Here is a 7,768-nt window from a genome sequence, read left to right on the forward strand (position 1 = left end):
ATATATATATATATATACACACACACACACACAATTCTTATATAATTACACATCAAGACTACTAAACATTCATATTTACATGCATTTCACAAACATCATTTCAAAAATATCATCATCACAAATTTTTTGGGAGTGAATACAACATTTTACGCATAATTTTGTCAAGGCAAAATGTTATCAGTGTAAATATCAATAATTTAGATATTAGACATGTAATTGCATGAATTGTGTGATATGCATCATAAATTTACCAAATCCGAGCACTCATTTCAATCTATCGTAAAACATTACAAGACTCTTTTGTATATTTAATACCTCAAAACCTTATATTGGAAATTTTATGTGTATGGATCCACCATTAATTTCTTATGTGCAATGAATTCAATATCTCTAATTCACTTTAGCGATACTCTAACATTTATAATAACTAAGATATATTTTCAGCTGAATAATATCATGTACATCGTGCATACATGGAGCAAGTTTATGAGGCTCTAAGATAGTTGAAAGTTCAACAATATCCAGTGGTAGAATTGGATTTAAAGCGAGGGTGTGCAAAATTAAAAATTGATTAAAATTAAATTTAAATTATTTCTAAACAAAATACAAAAAATGAACAAAATGAAAAAAATACAAAAAATATCAAAATCATCAATCATTGAATCTACACCGAGACTCATTGCAATACATTTTTCCATATTTGTTATCAGTGAACTCGCAGGAAATCATCTTTTATTTTGTTTTGTACTCTTGTTTTGATAGTCTTTATAGTTGAAAATGCACGTTAGATTGTTACTGTCGAAAAAAACAGTGTTAAGATCAATCTAATCAAATGATCAATAAGGGAATATATGACAGATTGTGTTGGCCTTAGCCAGTATTTAATGTAAATGAGAATGATTGAGAGATTCTAAAAAACTTGATTATAATGAGCTTTAATTTTCAAATGCTTTAACTAAATTTAAAAGTGGTAGTTTTTTTCTATATTTGTGAGTTCTTGAGGGTAAAATATATTTGTAAGCTGACAAGTAACCTTAATTTTGAATGCCTGACATCAATGTGTAGCCTCGGGAATTAGTTTGTGTCTAATTTAACAATCAAAATTATGATGAGAGTGTTCTCAACCTCTGGTAAAATTCAGAGAAGGAGGAATCTATTAATGTAAACTCTGGTTAAATATTCTAAGGTAAGATAAATTTAAAAGGTCCCCACCCAAAATAAAAGCAAGAGAGGAAGAGGGGGTCTTGAAAACAAGAGTTGAGTTAGAAGCATTCCTAAACTCAGCCAACCAGTTTGCTGGGCAATTGCCCTCTCTGTAAATAAAAGTAAAGTGGATGGGATATGGAGTCTATAGTGCCTTAATCTTCCTGACCTAGTGAGCGATGTGCCAGGGATGAGAATCCTCAACAATGAGAGCCGTCAGAAGTAAGGAAGAATCCATCTCTACTTGTAAATTGCTCTAGTGGTTGAGAGTTGCTAATTTAATGCCCCAAAAGGGTGCTGCCACCTCTGCTTCCAAAGCATCCTTGATTGAAATTTGAGAATAGAAACAAAGGAGAAACTTACAAGCATGGTCCATGAAGACAAACCCAATATCAGCACCTTCTTCGGAGTAAACTCCATCAGTGTTGACCTTAATGAATTGAGAGGGGGGGGGGGGGGGGGGGGGGGGTGGGTTGGGGGGGGTTTTGGGGGATTTTGTGTGTTAATTTTGTAAATATTTTTCAATATTATAAAATACACACGAAAAATGCAATAGTAAATATGCAAATTAGTCCCAACAAAAATAATTTTAGTGAAAATAGTTTATCTTTTAAAAATCTTTAAACAACTATATCCTCTAAAAATTCACAAGTATACGTATCGCTCAAGTAATAAAGAGCTCTAATGAAGTCATAGATATTGATCCTATAGGAAAGTTGAAAATGCCTATAAGCAAATTCTTAAGATTATAATGTAAATTATAATTTTAAACTACAAAAGAGAAGTGCTAAATTCGAAAATAAAGTAATAGAGTGAATGCTAAATAAAATGCAGTAAAAAGACAAAGTTAATTAAACTAATTGCTAAACTTTCAAAAGCAAAATTTACTAAAATTAAACAAATTTTTTGTGATGATGAGTTCAAATTTAAGAAAGCATCATTCTCTTTTACAATGAGTATATCGATTATGAAGAAATTAAAATCATTTGAAAAAATGTATAAATAGTTTTGTGGCAAATAGGAGCAATCCTTTTTTTTACCCTCTTTCGAGTGCATAAAGAAAATTAGTTAATCCTGAGTTTGGTCCCTAATTCAGTGGTTAGGTTGGGAGGATACCGACTGCCACTCCAAAGCTCCCACTACTCCCTCACCTGAGGGCTAACAATCTCGCATCAGTTTCCAATCAACTAGACCAAATTGGGGATTTTAATCTGTCACCTTAAAATCTCGAATTGTGCATCCAACAAAGTATATTTCCCTATTTATTTTCACTCAACTCCATGGATGACATCCTCTCCTATGAAATCAAATGTGATTCTCCCTATGTTGTTGAAATCATAGCCCTTTTGAAACATATGTTTCTCAACACACTTTAACATTTTAATTGACGAGATCAAAATGTAAATGAGGATCGGAGTTCAAATCATCACAAATTATTGACATTTATAACCATATAAAATAAAATTAATATTTCACAAAACCATATCTCAAAGTAAATAGAAGGATAAAGAAGTGTACTCATAATTCATGAGAAGGATACGACAAGGCTCAAATTTTATATATAAAACAAGTTTACAATACGAAGGAAATAAAAGTCACAACTTATTTCACAATCCTTTGCAAGAAAATCCCTAGAAGTTCTCTTCCATCTTTTCTCTCTTTACAAGCACTCACAATTCTCTCTTAGAAGTGTGATGAAGACGAAATCTCTCACCTTCCCTCTTCTCTTACACTCTTTGAAAAAATTTTCTTCCCCTTGACTTTCTATCTCTCTCAAACTCTCTTGCTGCCCTTTACACGCCGAACTTACACACTCTCCAAAACCTCTCTTTTATTAAAGGTTGCCTCCTTCCAAAAAGAATTCAAAATTTCCTCCAAAATTTTATCCAAAAGTCAACTCTTTTGACTTCAAAGACATGTATATTGATCCAAGAGACATATCCCTTCATGAAAGAACCTTCCAAAGTGTCTAGATGCATTGAATTACTCCAAGGTGCACTTAGAAAAAGTTTCCCTTTCAAAATTCATACAAAATTCATCCCGAACTGCCTTAATCCGCAAAAAGTCGTCTTTGGTGCATTAGGAGCCAACTTGCTTAAGACAGTGCCATTCTAGGTTTTGACACTTCAGAGGACAAATCCGGCGCATTTGGCGCCAGCTCTCTATCAAATGACGCATCTGGCGCCAATCTGTCACATCAGGCGCCAACTCGCTATAAAATGACGTGTCTGGCTCATTAGAAGCCAAAATTCCAAAAATTCGTTATTTTGGCTCCAAATTTCGTCCTTTTTGCTACTTTTGCTCCAAATGCCTAAAATTGATATACCTGCAACAAAAGCATGAAAATACCTATCATTAAAGTGCAATATCACAAAAATAAGAATAAAATGTATACATTGCAATATCACAAAAAATAAGAATAAAATGTATACATTAAACAACATATTATTTTGGTGTATCAAAATCCCCCGAACTTAAATGTTACTTGTCCTCAAGTGACAATTTTACTACATAAAAGCATATGTCTTAGGATAGAGATTAAGTTATCTTAGGATAGGCATATGTCTTAGGATAGAGATTAAGTTATAACTCCTATACTTTAGTTTAAAAAATAAAATAGTAGTATTTAAGAAAAAACTTTAATAATTTAGATTCAAACTCTAAGTATAAGAGTACTTAGTAATCAAATTTAAGACTTTCAAATTTAAGACTTTTGAAATTTAAGACTTTTGAATCTCTATTCATTTCAAGAAAAAAATGCAATTTGTCATATTAAGAATACCTAGAACATTCATATGAACAAGAACTTCATGAAAACTTTACTAGTAATGCTACTAATACTCCAATACAAGTTTGGAAAATGTAATAAAGCATTTTCCTTAAGTTGATTCAAGAGAAGCCATTTTTTGATTAGACATCTCCTCAAGCTTCTCCTCACTCATTTTTCTTTTCTTCTTTTCTTTTATTTTCTTCTTTTAGGATATTTTCAATCATTTATTTTCTTTTTCTTTTTCAAGTGAGGATTACTATATTTAGATAGCCTTTAATAATTTTGAACTTCACTATCCTCTTCTTAAAGTTAAAACTCCTTAGCTTTCTTCACTTTATAAATTCATATTAGTTTATGATTTTTCATAAAGTTTCATTCTTTTCTTCTTACATGAAACTATAAAATTCTTAATACTTCAAAAATACAATTTCCTTTACTTTAAAAAGAAAAACAGTCTTATTCTTTCATACAAATAACTTTAACTTTAGAATTGACCTTTGTTATTAAAAACTGTTATCTAAATTTACCATAGTATTCATAAATATAAGTATAGTGATTTAAAGTTAAATCTTAATATCCCAGGTCATGTTAACTAATTTTAAAACTATAGTTAATTAAGGAAAAATAAAATTTAGTTTACTTCTTTTTTTTTCAAAAGAAATTTTTCTTTCCCCCAAAAATAAATTTTTAAGTAATTTAAAAATGTGTTTGTACAAAATTTAGTTGGTGGAAGAAAATAGTAAATGCATAAAAATAAAAACTAACTTGTAGATGATTTCTGAGTATGAAACTGGGCTTTGATATACTACAGGTACTAACTTTAAAAATACATACAGGCTTTAAAACATTAAATGAAACCTAATATATTGTAAATAATTTGCTGAGAATTAAAAACAGAAACAAAAATTGAAAATACTAAAAATGCAGAAAAAGTAACCATCTACTGTTACTATTACAATTTAGGTCCACAAAACAAAATGAAAGTTTTTACCACAACCGTTTCAAATGAGATCAAATAACAACATAATAAAAAATAACAAACAAACAAACAAACAAAATAAACTAAACTCCTAAGAATATCAGTCTTCATCGCCTTCCTCATCATTACATCTTCTTCGTCTTCTTCTTCTTCATCATGAATAGGAGCATAAGGAGTGAAGCTGGGGCAAGTTGGAAATTCCACATTGTATTCTCTTCTATGACATCTAACCATAGCTTCCTCAAAAGATATATCATGTTGAACTCTCCTCTGCTTATACTCATCATTATAAGCTTTTCTGGCTCCAATTTCTCCAATATGATTCTGCATATTAACTATATCCATTTGTTGAATCATAATCTGCTCCATAATCTTTTCAAGTGAAGCAGAGCGTAAGCAGAGCGAGATGTAGATGCCCCTGCAGCTGTTGTAGAAGGTTTATCTCTTCCTTCATTCCTAGAATCAAAAAATGATTCAACTCTTTGAACCGTATGCTTCCCAATAGGTTTTTGTGGCTGCAAACTTTCCTCATTTCTATGGGACTCTACTCCTGATTGCCCACATAAAGTGAAAATCAAGGCAGGGTAACCCAAAACACTAGTTGTAGCACTACTAGCTATAATCCAAGCATGATGAATTGTATCCAAGCATGATGTCCAAGCATGATGAATTGTGAGAGCACAAACATCTATTACCTTCATTTTCTGAATGCAGAAGTTTAACACAACTGTATCCTTCATTACTTCACTCAGATGATTTATTGTCAGTAATTTAGCAGAGATGAAGTGATGCCATACCTTTGACTGAATAATCATCATGGAAGCGGAGAAGTTAACTTTCTTATTATTTTTAATCTTCCATTCTCCTCTTCCATCAGTCAGAAAAATAATCACTTCATCGAATGATGCATCAGTCATCACAAATGCAGCATATTCTTAATGGAATACATTTCTCTGCACATAAAAAGCATTGATCCTTTCCTTAGAAGACTTTCTTACCTTTCACAAGGATGTGATCGGCAATGGTAAACCTCAAGTTGGCATAAAAGTCCCAAATCATTGGTACAATTGCTACTTCAGTAAAGTAGCAAAACCTCTCCCAATTTTTTATGTTGATCAATTTCTCGATCTTGCCACCCGGGTTACCAATTACCCTTTCCTGAATCAATTTTCTTGTTTCCATTTGAGTGTTATAACAATGTTGGGCTTTGAAATTGACGAATCTCCTTATGTCAAAATCATATGTCGACTTTCCTCTCTTTACTCGTGGAGCTATTGGAATTTCTATGAAGATCCAAATAAAACCCAAATAAATTACAAAATAAAAAATCTAACTCCCCAAGTAAGATTATTTGAAAAGAAACTTTTCACCATGAGTTTTCTTCAAGCTTTTCTATCAAAACTCTCAAATTTCGGATCTTCCATAATGTAGGAAAAAATCATGGTGAAAATAATAAATTTCTAGGTTAAAGTGAAGCTCTTACCAAGAAAAGATGAAATCTAAGATCTTTAGCCTCCCAAATCTTCTCTAACGCACACAATGTGAAGCCCTATGTCAAGGTTTAGAGGTCGGAGACGACCCAAGAAGTAGAAATGGAGTATTACTGCGTGATTTTGCAATTTTTTATGCAATATGGAGTTTTTTGGTGTTTAGCACCAAATATGGTGCATCATGGGCCAACTCTCTGTAAACTGGCACTTTAGACACCAATTTGGTGCATTTGGTGCCAACGTCTTAATTTTCCCATATTTCATTTTCAATGAAAATATGTTGTGTACTGCTATTTTTCGTCCTCTAATTAACTTAAATGAACATTTATAATCAAAATTTAAACATTACTCTAACACAAAACTTTTACAAGCAACACAAAATTCATTTTTATATATAAAATTTGCTTAATTAAAAATTAACATTTTTTAAGCCAACAAACATCTACTTCAGTGCCCAAAGCAAACCAAACATCCTAAAACTGAAATCTAAATATTGAAATACTAAACAAAAATATAAATAAAGTTTAACAATAAAAGTAAATGCAATCCAACATAAGACATTAACACAAATAATCAATACTGAACAAAATTTTTTGTGCATAGATTAAGTTCAAATATCTTCTTTGCACTCCTCCTCCGGGATATCTCCCATAGATTGGTAGTGAACATACAAATTGTAGAAGGGTTGATAACGAAATTCATCAGTTGAATCTTCCCCAATCCAGGCATGTTTCTTGAACATATGTACCAAACCATCTTCAATAAGACCAGTATGTTCAAAATTGTTTTCAATCCAGGCATGTTTTCAATTCATTTGGAAAATATGTTGAGATTTTCATATCTATTTTATACTATTTTTTTATGATATTGCACTTTAAAGAAATGTATTTTTGATATTTTGTTACAGGAATGATGAATTAGGGTCATTGGAGCAAAAAGATACAAAAAGGAGCGAATTTGGAGCGAAAATGACCAAGATGTGAAGAATTTAACTAGGCCGCCGACGGCTCCATCGACCCCACCGACGGCAAGATTTTCCCGAGACTCCATAATTAATTCATTAAGAAGGTCCGCCGGCGGCGCCCTTGAGGCCGCCTGGGGCCGCCGACGGCGAGCTTGGCGGTTATGACCAATCAGGCTGTGGATAAGGACAAATTTTGAAGGGATACTTATGCAACTCTTGGAAAAACTCATCCACATTTTTAAAAGAAGATTTTGGCCAAAAATAGAGAAGGAACCAGAAGACACTAGAGTTCCTGGAGGTTAGAAAGGTTCCATTAGTGTTTGCTAGAGTGTAAGAAATTGTGAGGAATTCTTTGAGAGAGT

Source organism: Phalaenopsis equestris, unplaced genomic scaffold, assembly GCF_001263595.1.
Source record: "Phalaenopsis equestris unplaced genomic scaffold, ASM126359v1 Scaffold000557, whole genome shotgun sequence".
Taxonomy (NCBI): domain Eukaryota; kingdom Viridiplantae; phylum Streptophyta; class Magnoliopsida; order Asparagales; family Orchidaceae; genus Phalaenopsis; species Phalaenopsis equestris.